Genomic DNA, 15,960 nt, shown 5'->3' on the forward strand with positions numbered 1-15,960 from the left:
CCCTTTTATGATAACTCTATTAAATAAGCACTCACAATGCATTTTTAAGTTCAATAGTATATTGTAACACTTCCCGTCAATGAGGTAGTGTCTCAAAGTATGGGCTCTAGAGTCAGATCCACAGCTAAACTTTAGTGTCATTTTTAGTAATTTTATACATTCAGTAATACTTTCAGAACCTCAGCTTCTCCTTCTCCAGACTAATAATCCTTACACAGAGTCTGTAGAGGGTAAAATTTAAAAACCGATATAGAGCACATGGACCACGTTAGCATATAATACATGCCCACTTACAGTAAGTGTTGTCAATGATGAAAATCCAAGCCATGTAAAACTTGTTAAAGGAACACAAACTGTCTCTTTCAGTAAGAAGACAGAAAATTTAACTCCCAGGCTCTTGGTTATATGATCTCCCTAGCATCAAAATTGAACAGTGAAACCTAGAACTTTATGGGGGCCAATTAATGAAGCAACATCAAATTGTTGTGAAAGGAACTACTTCACAAAGTAGAAACACTAACTGAAGTGTCCTTTACAAAAGCTAATTGAGGCAAACCCTTGTTTGCTGTATAGCAGCAGTGTGGGTTTTCTGTACAATTCAGCTTTAGTCTTTGCCATTTAACAGTTTCAAGTAGAAACGGTTTAGTAATGGGAAGGAATTCACAGACTTACGTGTGAAAAGAAAAATACATACAGGGCCTTTTATTGTATATAGAGTACTTTAATGTCCTCAAAGAACTAGTATTTATCTTAATTCATCTGACCCTCATATTACTAAGAAAAAACAGGTAAAAACTTACAACACAAAGACTTCTAGTGATAAACAGCAAACTTTATTTTGTACTCTTGGTTGCATTTTTCATGACACTATTAATGGATGGTCATGGATGCAGATCTGTAGCAGTGTACAGAATCCTGTGGGAAGACAGAGACAGAGGCCTCTCTTCTGAGAGAGCCAGAAAAGGCTTTGGAAATGAGGCAGCTTATCCAAGCTTTTAACCACTGCAGAATGCACCTGATTGTCTGTGAGCTTGAGATTTTTCTGTGAATTCTGACTTCTCTATCACTTCTTGAGTTCCTTTACAAACTGAAAGGGATTCCTCCTCCCCATGGGAGAACTGAGGCCATTGTTGTTTGACAAAACACTGAAGGTACCTTCCAATTCTATAGTTCAATTTGTAAAATTACTGTTCATTCTTGTCTTGCAACACCTACTATCTAACACATCAGTTTAATTGTGTATGGTAATTTGAAGCCTGTTAATAAAATTTTTTTTCCTTTACTAACATTTATCTCAGAAATTAGTAATTGGAAAGAACCATTAAGACTAGCTAAGGAATATGTCTTTCTAAAGACTCAGCCCATAGCTAGAGGAGTACAAGGGATTGTTTCTTTCCTATGAAAGGAATCGATTTTTGGGACCACCCTGGATTCTATTTTCTCCATGAACATGAAATATTTTGGAAATGAAAGACATTAATATTTGACAACATTTATGGCTACCCCTTATACTAAGCCATTAATTTGAGACCATTCTTTTTCCCCAAAGAAACCTTTTATTTAAGGAATACAAATTTCATAAGTACAACTTTAGGAATATAGTGATTCTTCCCACCATACTCACCCTCCCATCCACACTCCCACCCCTCCACCTCCTCCCTCTCCCATTCTCTATTAAGATTCATTTTCAATTAACTTTATACACAGAAGACCAACTCTATACTAAGTAAAGATTTCAACAATTTGTGTATTCACACACACACACACACACATACACAGAACAAGTTTTACAGTTAACTCTCATAATACCTCATTGAGGACAGAGGTCCTGCATGAGAAATTATTATTATTTATTTACATGAGAGGCAGAGCTACAGAGAAAGGGAGAGAATGAGAGAGAAGTCTTTCATCCCCAGGCCCACTCCCCCAGATGACTGCAATGGCCGGAGCTGTGCTGATCCGAAGCCAGGAGCATCTTAAAATAGATAAAAATCTTAAAGAGGACTGGGCATTTGGTCCAGTGGTTAAAATATTACTTGGGAAACCCACATCCCATATCAGAGTGGCTGGGTTTGAGTCCTAGCTCTGCTTCCAATTCCAGCTTATGTGCACTTTGGAAGAAGCAGATGATACCAAGGAGTTGGGTTCCTGCCAACTACATGGATACCTTGATTGAGTTCTGGCTCCTGGCTTCAGCCTGGCCTAGCCTCCACTGTTGTGGGCATCTGGAGTATTAACAAGTGGATGGAAGAATTCTATCAGTGCATGTCTCTTCAAAATTTATTTTTTTAAAAAAAGGTAGCTCCACTGTCACCTGGATTCTATTGCCTCTGACAAGAAATCTGCTGTCACTCTTCATTCCTCTGAAGGTACAGAATCTTTTTTTTTTAATTGCTTGTTATAAACTATTTGATTATGGTTTGTCTTGATGTAGAGTTTTCAAGTTCAGAAAATCTTTGATGTCTAATCTGACATTAATCCTATCTAGTTATTTTTCATCTCAGTTGTTTATGTCATCTCAAATCTAGAAGTCCAATTTAGGTCTTTTTACAGTTTCCATCTTACCTTAACAGGTTTAGCCTTTCCTTTACCATCTTTATCATAACAACTGTTTTGACATCCCTATTAAAAGTTATTACATTTATAAAATTTTTACTTAATTCATTTAAAATTTATTAAATTTCATTTACTAAATCTGTCATTTCTCTATTGATTTTTCTTTTCACTGAACTGCTTGATAAGTTGTGATTGAATGCAAGACATTGTGGGCTTCACTTAATTGGGTGCTGGATATTTCATATTTATTTAAATATCACTGAGCTTTGTTCTGGGCTACAGGTAAGCTATTATAAATAATCTGATCCTTTAAACCAGAGGTGGAGAATGTTAATAAGCCCATGGACCAAAATAAATCCCATGAAATCACTTGGTCTGGCCTGAGCAGGACTGAAAATTTAATAAATCTATAGCAGTCTAACTTTTAAGTTGATAATGTTGTATGACCTGTGAATGATTTATAAATATCCAAATATCCTTTGGCAGAAAAATTTTCCTCACCCCTGCTTTAATCAAAGATTCTCCATCCACTTTTTTTTTTTTTAAGATTTATTTTATTTGAAAGGCAGAGTTACAGAGAGGGACAGTCAGAGCGCTCTTCTGTCCATGGTTCATTCCCCAAATTGTCACAATTGCTAGGACTGGGCCAGGCCAAGACCTGGAGCTTCAACTGCATCTCCCACATGGATAGCAGGGGCCCAAGTACGTGAGCCATCTTCTGTTGCTTTCTCAGGCCATTAGCAGGGGGCTGAATTTGAAGTGGAGCAGCTGAGGCCTGAACTAGCACCCACATCTGACTATTTGTGGGACTAGTGAATAAAAAACCATGATGTACAAACAATAAAACTGGTATGCCAGTGTCACAGGCACTGGCTTAATACACTACACCACAACACCAGCCCCCCCTATTTAATTCTATAAATAAAATTTTATTGGAATAAAGTCACCTTCATTCATTTACATATTTTCTATGTTTTCTTTCACACTACAATGGCAGAGCTGAGTAGTTACAACAGAGATCACACGGCCCACACAGTCTAAAATATTTTCCATCTGGCCCTTTACAGAAAAGTTTTATGAGTCCTCTTTAATGAGTTACTTTTAAGATTTGTTTTTAGGAAGGGCAGGAGCAGCCTATAGTTTAGGATCAATTTTGCTTCACTACTGAGTATACCACCTACTGCCATTTAAATGACAATTCTTAATGGTAGGGAGACAGTCTTCTCAGTTGGTGTAAGCTACTTGTGCTTTCCAGTGTCTCTCTTTTCAGCCTTGGGTAGTTTTTACATGCATACAGTAATCAACACTCAACTGAAGACTCCAAGGGAGGACTGTCTAAAGATCTCTGAAGCTCACTGCCTGTGTAACTCTCTTCTTTGGTACTCTGCCATTCAAATTCTAGCTGCCTCACACTCCCTGATCTCCTAACTGTTTCATCTCAACTCAAATGACCACTGAGAAGTGTTGAGGGTCCCATTTCTTGCCTTGCAGCCTGGAGCAAATAACTTGTTTTCATTCTCTCAGGGCTCCCTGTCCTGTGCTACTTGTTGCCCAATGTCTGAACATTTCTGTTTCACATAATATTACTCTCTTCCTCTCCTTTATTTTTGGCCATTTCGGGTAGAAGTATCCTTGGCATAAAATTCTAACCCCTTATATTTTCGTTAGTGCAAATGTTTACAACAAAGTTAGCCTAGCATTAGTCATTTACCCATCTCTGTGATCAAAAGGCAACAACAGAAATGGGTATTAGGCAAAGTGGCAACCGTAAACAATCCTTTACCCCCACCTCACTGTCTTAAATCTTTATGGGATTATATATTGGGTATGGAACCCAAATTGTAATAAATACTTTTTTAAAGATTTTTCATTCAACTAGTATTTATTGACTGTTTTCCTAGCACTGTTCTAGGTGTTGGAGATTCAACCAATGTGAACAACACACACACACACACACACAAATCTTACTCTTGTGGAACTCACCTCGGAGTGAAAGAGAGACAGACAAGTAAAATAGTTACCAGGTAGTGACTGGGAAAATAAATTAGTCAATGGATACCAAGTACTAGGAGGGCGCCACAGGGGAAACAGTGCCCATTTAAAATAGGGAATGCCTCAGGTGAGAGGATGACAATTTAGCAAAGACTGGAAGGAGATAAGAAAACCAGTCATCTGATTATTTGTGGGAATGGTGAATGAAAAACTATGATGTGCAAACAATAAAACTGGTATGGCTAGAACTGTGAGTGAAGGGGGGTGTTAAAACATCAGGCCAGAGGGTAACAAGGTTCCTATCATGTAGGAGCTCACAAGGTTCTGTACTTAACACCAGGAGGCACTGGAGACATCAAAGTAGTAGAGTAACCCTTCAGACTTACAGTTCTCAATAATTTATATAGCTGCTGTTTGGAGAATGAATGCTACGGGAGACACTAAAAAAGTATGCACAACAGTTAGAAGGCTGCTTCAATAAACAAATGATATCGATGTAGATATTGTCAGCGAATTCAAGTCTGTGTGACATTACATTATAATATTCTCCTCCATTGCTAACATGAAAAGGAAAGCCATTTTCAAACAATAATTCTTAAAGATGTCTCTAAAATTAAGTTAGTCTCTTAATTTTTACCTAAAAAATTATGTATGTACACAGGTATACAAAAATAAAAAATAATATGCTAAAAATGAACGTTTTAGGTTGTGGCAAATGTAGGAGTTGTGGCATAGTGTTAAGCCACCACTTGGGACACCCACATACCATATCAGAGTGCCTTGTTCAATCCCAGCTACTCTGGGAAGCAGCAGATCATGGCTCAAGTACTTGGGTCCCTGCCAACCACCTGGGAGACCCAGATGAAGTTCTTGGCTTCTGGCTTTGGTCTGGACCAGTCACAACTGTTGCTGGCATTTGGGGAGTGAACCAGTGGATGAAATAAATCTCCCCTCCCTTCCAAATAAACAAATAAAAAAAAGAGAAGCACAGCCAACAGGATGGACATCCGCAGCCTCAGCAATGCAGACGGTCCTTCTCCTCACTGATCACAGTTCTGGTAGGAAGTCACCACTGAGACAAGTGCACCAGCCTAAGAAGCAGAATTCAAACTTCCTCAAAGTAACAAATTACCTAGTAGTGTCAGAATAAATGAAACAGACTTTAAAAATAAGGTGCAAATAATAAAGTTTTGCTCTACTTCTTGCCCCAGGACTCTCATTTGATAAAAGACAAATACTGGGAGAGGAAGAGAAAAATATTGAAATGTCACTTACAAAAGCCAATGACAATGTGTACAGATGAGGCAGGGACAATCTGAAAACAAAAACAGTTATTCGTTAGTTTTACAGAATTGCTACAACAGTTTTAAATTATGATTTAAGTCATTGCAGATTCATGAGCAGTTTTAACAGGGCATTTAGACAGTTTTTCCCAACAGTCACATTTTACAAAATTATACCACAATATCACAACCAGTGTATTCATAGTCACACAAACCACAAGTCTGTTGAGATTTCCCTAGTTTAATTGCACCTATGTGTATTTAGTTCTATACAATTTTAGCTCATGAGTAGGATCATATATCCAACCACTGTCAAGATATTGACCAGTTCCATTGCCACAAGAATCCCTCACGTGGCCTTTTATAAACACACTCAGCCTCATTTAGCACAGCCTCTTCTGTCCCAATTGCCTTGCACATCTATTTTAACACTAAAACAACATCTATTTATAAAAAAAATTAGTATTTTACTCATTGTGCATAGGAGACTACTTCCCAGTTATAGGCAAAATCAAAAATAAACAGTTTTCTTTTCTGCATTAAAAGTTTCAGTTTAAGGATAAATTATCTGAAGTTTCATCTCTATGCTCCTCTCACAGCATGGACCACTCGCTTCCAAAAGCAAAGGTGAAAGATAAGATACCTAGAAATGTTTGAACTCATGGTTGCCATATTTTTGGTATTTCTGAAACAAGAAAACTGAACACTTGGGCTTGGGACAATCTAAGTATTTTTTATATAGTAGTTCACTTAAGCCTCATAACCCTGGGGTATATGCATGATTATTATTCCTCCTTGACCCAGGAGGAACCATAGGCACCAAGAAGTTTAACAAGCTGCCTGAGGTCACCAAATCTGTAACTGACAGATCCTTGCTCCTGGGACCAGGCTCTTGAACACCTGGACTGCCCTGTCCTTCAAAGAAACCTTTGGGGAGATCAAGTTACTCTGTGTTACCATCCATCGCTATGCCAAACAAGTCACTTTAAACATGGGACTTGAATAAGGAAAATGCCCAAAACAATGATTTGTAAAATGGAAGCAAGGCTTGGCTGAGACACTAAATGATGGGAAATAGCCAGGAAACCAAAGATGGCACACACAGGAAAAACTTTATATCACACCAAATTTTTTGCCAGCCCTGAACAGCTCATCTTCAACATGGATTAGTGACTGTCAGGCAGCAATTTACACACAGCTATAATTACTCCTGAAAAACACATTCAATTGGACCAAGATGATGGAAGAACTGAAAACTGTGGTCACAGATAAGAGCATCAAAATTAGGCTAAGGAAAGAATGAGACATCAAAATCCACAGATGATGTTTAGATACTATAACTTAGTAGACACCTATTGTGACAACTTTCTGTAGGGTTATTAGCTGAATAATATAGCTTTATTACTGAGGATTAGTAGATATTTTCTCCTGTGAAACCACAGAACACACTTATGAATAGCTGCAGCAGTGTTGCCAATCATTCAATAGCATTGAACAGGTGCCTACTCAATAAGCCATTGATATGTTGCCCCAAATACTCTAGGTAGGCTTCCTTTACAGTGCTAATTTTATAGACATCTCCTGGATGACCTAAGTTCAAGAGGCAGCCAATGGAGGAGAATTCATTATTAGCATTGTTTGGTGTTCATATAACTGAGTTATACATAGGAACCATGGGACGGGAGCTCCTAAGTTCCACTTCCATGTGAAGCTCTGAACTTAAGCATTCACAACCTCATGAACACTTAAATGTATCATAAACTTCAAATACTGTGTGCAATTTCTAGAAACCACTTTTAGTTAATTTATTTTAAATCAACTTTATAATCTCTTCCAGTTCCTCAAAAGTTCCTTTTCCTTTAAGGTGGGAAAATGATGGATGGGGTGAAGGAGACCCTGTCCACTAGTTAAGACAACACCTCCTGATGCCTGCTCGCCCTTCCTCTCCAAGCAGCCAGACATGGTTTGGTCAGCATAATGGACTCAGCGGATGCTGGATGCAGCTCCATGTTCAATGGCTCCTACAGCCAAGACTTTATTAAGCTCTATCTCAAGCACACACTGTGCCCTAGTCTTGTTGAGTAAAATTCATTGTCTCTGAAAGCTCTAAAAGTGTAATGAAATGGATTTTGAGTATCTATGAAAGAAGGAAAATTAGAATTCCTTCACTAGCCACATTTATCTCCAATGTCTAAGGAGACAAGTATTCCACATCCCTTTTTATCCCAAGATAGGACGCTCATCCTGCTCTTTCTAGAACATTCTTTGCTTAGAATGATGCTTCTTTATCTCTTACCAGCTTTTTCCATACATATAGCCTAAAAACCAGGAAACCCCTTTCCCATTCCCAGTGAAGCCTCCCCTGCCAGTCCGGGGAAGAATACAGGTTATGTCAAATGCTGTGCTCCTCTTACTCTATAGATAGTCCCAGTCACCTGGCGGTAAACAGTGTAAGCACAGCGCTCACCTGGTTCTTCAGTGGGTCCTCCTAGAACATTCCACCCTAACTGGATTTTTCAGTTTGTTTGTATGTCACCTCAATCTATAACATTTATGTATATGACACTGTTTTTAAGTTGTTAAACTGTCAAAGACAGCAGGGACTGTGCCCATCCTACAGGTTTACAAACAACAGCCATGCACCCACAGCCAATGAATGCCTTTGACAGTGATGAATGTAATCACTGGAAGGACAATGGCAGGTTGGCTCTACTTTACAAAAAAATTCCAGTTTCAAGGAACCCAGACCTTGACATAGAAGGAATCTGAGACTTTCATTGAAAGGTAGGACCCAACATCAGAGGCCACTATGGGTGCATACTTTGGTATACCTGCCAGGAAGATGCCCTCATTAATTCAGATTAAAGTGATTTTAATTGTTGGACGTAAAAAACCTAACCATACCCATAGTAGTTGGTTCAGGCTACAGTGAAAAAGTACAATAGACATGGGAGCTTCACAATTGTATCTCACAGGTCTAGAGGTTGAAGTCCAGGATCACAGTGCCAGCACGGTCACATTCTGGGGAAGCCCATTTTCTGGGAGGTACATGGCTGGGTCTTGTAGTGTGCTCCCATGGTGGAAAAGCAGTGTGCCAGCTCTCTGGCCTCCTATTAGAAGGGCACTAACCTCATTCACAAGAGCTCATTCTCACGACCCAATTTTTTTCCCCAAAGGTCCTACATCAAAATACCACACATTAGGCTGAGGATTTCCATGTATGACTTCAGTTCAATCCAATGCCCTGCCATAGACCTGAGGACAGTTCTGATATCTCAGTCTGTAGAATCTCACACTGAAAGTAACAGGAGGAGGGGAAAAAGTCAGAGTACACTTACATATGAAAAGAACTTCAAAATGGTCATGGAAAATAAAAGTGAGCTTATTTTGGTGAAAATTTTTTTCACAACACATGAAATTGTTTATTACAAAAAAAATCATAGACTTCAATTCTGTTTTGCACCAGAATAAATTGCTATGTTTAATTCCATTTTTCTATGATGTTTTGGAAGGGTCCCTATATGTATGATGTGCACTCATTCTGTCCACTCAGACCTGTCCTCCTTCTAGAAATCTCCAAAATGCAACATTTCCTCTTGCTTTGATCATTGAATAATTTCACCACTCTCTTCCATGTGCCTTGCCTGCTTCCAACACTCACACGTACACCTCTATGACGATACCTTCACTTCATGCTTCCCTGAGAAAAGAAAAGCTATTGGATAGGGCATCTCATCTTTCCAACTCTGAGCTACAAACCTCCCAAAGCCAGCTGCAGCTGCAAATCTCCCTCCAGAATTTACCCTGCATCCTCCTCCTTCTCCCTTCCTACCCACCAGTGATACGTGCAAGAAAATGAGCAGGCTTTGATGTTTCCCAACTTTTAGAAAACAAAACTTCCATTATCTTCTATTTCTCACTCTAAATGCCCTTCCCTTCTCAGAGGAACTTGGGACAAAAAAAAAAAAAAAAGAACCTTAGTACCCATTTCCTTACAGTCAAGTCACTTTCCAACCCAATCCCAGGCCCTTATCTCCACCCATCTATCAAAAGATCCTTACCAAGGTTATCATAGCAATCATTACCCTCCTTTGATAAATCAGGATCCTGAGGGTCAAGAGAGATTGCTAGGTTGAGACAGGAAAAACAAGCCTTCCATTGGAGAGAGGCAAGAGCCCAGGCCTGCCCCAAAGCACCCTTCTCAGGACAGGAGACCAAGACTTCATCTTCTTCCCTTATGTCCTCCTCCCTGCATTAAATCTCAGACTTTCTTATTGTGGATATCATTGTTTTTCATTACTTTTAATTGGGGAAAAAAGGACTTTGCTTCACCTGTACTTTCTGTGTTGACCACCAGGCACAAATTATTTTATTGTTTCAACAACCTGAGATTAGGTGGTTTTATCTTCTTTGCACCAATAACATTTGGGCTGACAAAGAATAAAACCTTTTCCAATATCAGAGTTAATAAATAGTAGAGGAAGTAGAGGAAGCATTTGACTTCAGATCACCTGGACTCCACATCCCCAGCTGCCTGCCCCAATGGTTATGATATCTCATTGCTTCTTACTCATTCCCATTAGATGGTGACAAGATAGGGCGTCACTCTGACACATGTGTCACAGTTCCTTTACCTCTGTGAGGTCAGAAGATCAAGAAATGATACAAGTTTGCTATGAAACTGATTTATATATCAAAATGGGAGTTTATAGTGAGAACTGTAATTGCCAAGACATGAAATCCAGTTTTGGTGACCAGGGCATTTTCCTGCCCTTGTTCTTCCTAGGAAGCCGTATGGAAAGCATCAAGTGTGAGAGATACAGGTATGCTCTCGCCATATCCTATTCTGGCTCTCAAGGCACACAGACGCTACCCTGGCTCAGTACTACCCAAGGCTCTGCACTGGGACCCATGCTTTGTTGTGGCCCCTTCTCTAGCTCTCCATCCATCCACAATGAGAATTACAAGCTTCTAAGGGGAATGTACCCACTCAGGTCCAGATCCCTCTCCTGCACTCTGTTCCAGGTTCTATAACCATGGAATTCTTAAGCAGATAGTTTTTACCCTGTTCCCAGCTGCACAAGCTCTTTCCAAAATTAAAAATAAAGTAAAAAGCAAATTTATCTAAATGGAAAGAGCATGCATACTTCCCCATCCACTCAAATACTCAAAATGGCCTGGACTGGGCAAAGCTAAAGCTGGGAGCTGGAAAATCAATCCAGTACTCTTACATGGAGAGCAGGAACCCAACTACTTGAGCCATCACCTGCTGCCTCCCATGTTCTGCAGTAGCAAAAGCTAGAGCCAGGAGATGGAGCAGAGAGTCAAATCCAAGTACCTGGACATGGGACACAGGCATCTTAACCGCAGGGCTAAATGCTCACTCCCAAAGAGCTGTGATTTCTGAGGGCAGATGGCACCAATGGTATACATGGCTTTAGGTCCCACTGGTGGCCAAGGAGTACCTATATGCAGCTTGCCCCACACTGCCATTCCATATTCCAACATGGCTTTCCAGGTCATGTGGTAAATCCACCATGGAAAGACATATTTTAGACCCAATTTAATTTACAACTTTTAAATACTTAAATGTATGACCAAAGTCCTTTTATTTATATTTCTTCTGGAACTCCACCCTGTTAGGCATGGGCATGAGACTATTTCTTGGCTATTAATAGTCAAATACTGGTGCAAGACCATTTAACATTCTCTTTCCTATCATTGCAGCCAAGAAAACTAGGCATTCCAGAAGTGTGTAAGTACAAGGTGGTACACTGCAGGTGTGAATCTCTTTATGGAGCAGAGTCTCTCACAAATGTACAATGACATTGAGTGTGAGCAAACTAAATTGTCTTTGAGTGATGCCTCTTGGTATGAGGATGGCTTGTTAGCACAGCATGATGTAAGCTCATCCCTAGTATGCAGAAATTGGTACTAGAAGCAGGAAGTTGCTTCAGCAAAATCCCAAGATATATGATATTGGTTTAGTGTTCAGAAAGCAGGGTGAAAACTCATCTTAGGAGTCAGAGAGATGGTAGATTTCCCTGGGAGGTGGATTTCCTAACCAAGGAACTTGTAGTATGTGGAGAAGAGATAAGAAAACAAAAACACTCAATAGGTACACTAGTTATTATTGGCTTTTTCTGGCAAGGTATTCTAAGAAAGCAATGAGCTCAGAAAAAAACAATCCGGAACAGTACTCTATACTTTGTGTGTCTGTGTGGGTGCAGTCTGCTGAAACCTTTACTTAGTATATACTAAGTTGATCTTCTGTATATAAAGATAATTGAAAATGAATCTTGATGAAGAATGGGATGGGAGAGGGAGTGGGAGATGGGATGGTTGCGGGTGGGAGGGAGGTTATGGGGGAAAGCCGCTATAATTCAAAAGTTGTACTTTGGAAATTTATATTTATTAAATAAAAGTTTAAAAAAAGAAGTGAAGGGGAATGCAGAGTTTCTGGACACTGCAGGTCTTGCAATGTTAGAGGAACTAACGTCTCAACCTCTGCTCTAACAGGCAAAGATGAGGCTTGGAAGATCATTAGCTCAGGAGAACTTGAATTGTCTCAGGGCATGGTCAGCTAATACACCAATTAAAATATTTTATATGGATAAAATGAGGAAGGGAAAAGATCCGATTAAGGGTAACATTTTCTACTGGAAGCCAGACAGTCCCAAGAAAACTGGTAAGTGCAAAAACAGCCACAGGAGCCAAACAACAAATCAGTGCAGTAGATTTGAGACTAGGTCTCCTAGCAAAAGAAAAAATGAGAAGTGTTGCTTACTGCACACAAAACTGACTGGAAACAGATAAGAAGCATCCACATTTTGGATACAACCGTGCCAATGAGAACAAGCTTGTGTATTGAAGCTGAAGATGAGTCATCAGTTACGATGACCTTATTAGTTGAAGTTAGAGGTAAATCAGTGAAAATGATCCTTTGGCCCCCAGACTTCTAATTGTAGGAAGTGGGCAGAAAGAGTTTTTCAGTTTCCAAAGAAATTCTGTAATCTCCACTTCTTATGTGGCTAAAAGAGGTTCAGATGACAGAACCCAGTGTCTTTGAAAACAATGAGCAACAAGGTAGAGTCAGGGCCCAATCAAGGAACATTTTATTACCCGAGAGGATTCTGAAATCTGGTGAAAGATTTCAAAATTGCTAAGGACCAGTGATTCCCTAGAGTGCATTAATACAATTTGTGCTCTACAATATTACAAAGACTAAGTATGTATCTGTGTTATTTTAAGACTCTCAGAGACATGTCAGAAAAAATTTCTCTGTACAGTTAAAACCTCACAGTGAATGGCATAGCCATCCAATCCACATCATGTCCTCTGAGACTATGAACATCTTTCCCTAGCTGTTTATAAGCAATTTTCTAGATTGCATCTCTCTCAGTGTGACAAGGTATTATCTTTCAAGCACATGACACTTACTTCACACATCACAGAAGTGCAGACAGATTGAACAAAAGCTCTACTTCATACAAGCTCTTAAAATCTCAAGCAGGAGCTAACTCACTGATATTACAAATATGGCTTTTTTTTTTTTATAAAATATATGGCAGAGAATCAGAGATAGTAGCATGAACCCAAAGCAGCTTATATTCAGTCCCAACATCTTACTGCTGCATGCATTTCTAGGAAACCCACTGTTGCACTCTAAATTGTGTGGACCAGCTCCCAACATTCATATGTTAAAGCCCCAACCCCTAGTGTGATTATATTGGGAGAATGGACCACAAGGGTGGTAATTAAGGCTAAGGGAGGTCCAATAGGGCAGGTGTATTTTATTAAGAAACACAGAAAATGTGCTTTTCACACTCACAGAAAAAGACCAGAAACAGAGTCCTCAGCACAAACTGATCATACTGACACTGTGATCTTGGACTTCTGGCCTCTACAGCTGTGAGAAAATATGTTTCTGTTGTTTGAGCCACCCAGTCTGTGGTTCTGTGGTTTTTGTTAGGATTTAACAGCAAGATTTATTAGAGTCACTGTGTGGTACTGTGTTGTGGCAGACACCCACCATTTAGTTTCCCTTGGCAATGATGCAATGAGCGAGTTTGCTTCTAATTCCTTGATTAGGAATCCAACAAATAACTTTTAAAAATAAGTATGCTGGGGGCCGGCGCCATGGCTCACTTGGTTAACCTTCTGCCTGAGGCGCCGGCATCCCATGTGGGCGCCAGGTTCTAGTCCCAGTCGCTCCTCTTCCAGTCCAGCTCTCTGCTGTGGCCCGGTAGGGCAGTGGAGGATGGCCCAAGTGCTTGGGCGCCTGCACCTGCATGGGAGACCAGGAAGAAGCACCTGGCTCCTGGCTTTGGATTGGCGCAGCGCCGGCCATAGCGGCCATTTGGGGAGTGAACCAATGGAAGGAAGACCTTTCTCTCTGTCTCTCTATCCATAACTCTATCTGTCAAATAAATAAATAAATAATTTTGAAAAGTAAGTATGCCACACAAAACCAAGATACAGCAATTACCAGTTTGTTAGCCCTATGAGGGACATTGTGGTTAAATTTTTTAAAAGTGAGTATACATACCAGACGATGTAAAATTATAAACAAAAATCTCAAAAGATTCCCTCCCATTTTTCTTCAAAGACAATTCCCAAGACAAAACAAATCCAAAATAAATAGGCTAATACAAACATTTTAATGTGTCTGAAATTCTCTTAAAAATTCTAATGCAGAGTTCAAGTACGCAGCTAAACGAACTCAGATTATTGACTCATTTTCACCCACAAATTATTCTGATTTAGTATTTAATAATTATTTCACTTACTGTGTATAACTTAGGACTTGTTGATGATTTATCTGAAGGAAATTACCTGTTGGAGGAAGTCTTCTTTCTCATTGGATATCGCTCTTGGTGTTAAACAAATGAGACCTCAGTTACATAGCTTCAATTAAACGGAGAGATAAGGGAATACTACCAAGCACTGTTATATCTATGCTTACCTGGACATAGTGATCGAGTACCGGGAACTCTGATGGTTTCACGATGCATCCTTACCTTCAAATGCATCAAGTTGTGTGCATTAAATATCTATAGCTTTTGTATATCAATGACACCTCCATGAAGCATTGTTTTAAAAAAGCATAGTGACCATCATTAATGTATTTCTTTAAAACAAAAAACCAAAGACCTAGGAAGCCTAGGATTGCACCCCATTAGATCAAAGCATAGCCATTCAAACCCGACAACTAAGCTTAAGTACCTTCTCTCAAGCTGTGATCACTGGGCCTGGATGAAACTTTAACAGCATGGATTTCAAAAGGACATTTTAAACACCTCAGATTATCTAAGAGATATGAATGCAAAGATATAGGATATAAAAAATGGAAATACAAGGTGGAAAACTGCTAATTAAGAAAATTTGTACAGGCTGAATATCCATTAAGTAAGATGCTTGAGACTAAAAGTGTTTTATATTTGATTTTGGGAGACCTACATGGAATTCCAAGCTCCTAGGGTCAGCCTGGGCCATTACAGCCATTTGGGGAGTAAATCAGCAGAGGGAAGAATTTTCTCTCTCCCCCCCCCTCCCCTGCAAATCTGCCTTTCAAATAAACCAATAAATGAATCAAAAAAAATTCAGAAGGAAAATCCAAATAAAGTAGGGCACCAGTTAGTTCATAGTAACCAGTGGGGTCAACAAAGCAAAGATACCAAGGAGCACACTGGCAAGGAGAGTAAAGCAATTTCCATGGTGCTTCACCATAAACGTTTATGTTTAATAATTTCATTTATTTAACTACTTATTTATCACCAAGGCAATATGACACAGAAGGAAAGAGTAAGAGCTTTTAAATCAGACAAACCAGTTTGGCCACTTACTAACTATATGTTGTTGGGTAAGTTTCTTAATCTCTTTGATACCAAATTTCTTCACAATTTAAAACATATAATACTTACTTGGCAGTACTGTAGCACAATTATAGTAGCTACTTACTAGTGGGGACTCTTTAGCAATAGCTCTTTGTACACCAAGTGGTGTGCTAGGTACTAGAACTCTATTCCTAAGAACCTGACCATCTGGAAATGACATTTAGATGGGAAGATTGGTGATGAAAGGGAAGACTTTAACAAGGGCTACAGATTACAAATTACAGGGTTCCTAT

General features: G+C 39.4%; 1 protein-coding gene across 6 annotated transcripts in view; it reads right to left on the reverse strand.

Annotated features, from left to right (window-relative positions):
- PLAGL1 (PLAG1 like zinc finger 1) overlaps positions 1-15,960 on the reverse strand; it is a 59,874-nt gene that overhangs the window by 34,949 nt on the left and 8,965 nt on the right. For all 6 annotated transcript variants that reach the window (XM_062187753.1, XM_062187752.1, XM_062187755.1 and 3 more), the window contains exon 2: positions 5,824-5,863. The gene's annotated coding sequence lies outside the window, so the exon portion shown is untranslated. The remainder of the gene's footprint in view (positions 1-5,823; positions 5,864-15,960) is intronic.

The sequence above is a fragment of the Lepus europaeus genome, chromosome 3 (genome assembly GCF_033115175.1).
Source record: "Lepus europaeus isolate LE1 chromosome 3, mLepTim1.pri, whole genome shotgun sequence".
NCBI lineage: Eukaryota > Metazoa > Chordata > Mammalia > Lagomorpha > Leporidae > Lepus > Lepus europaeus.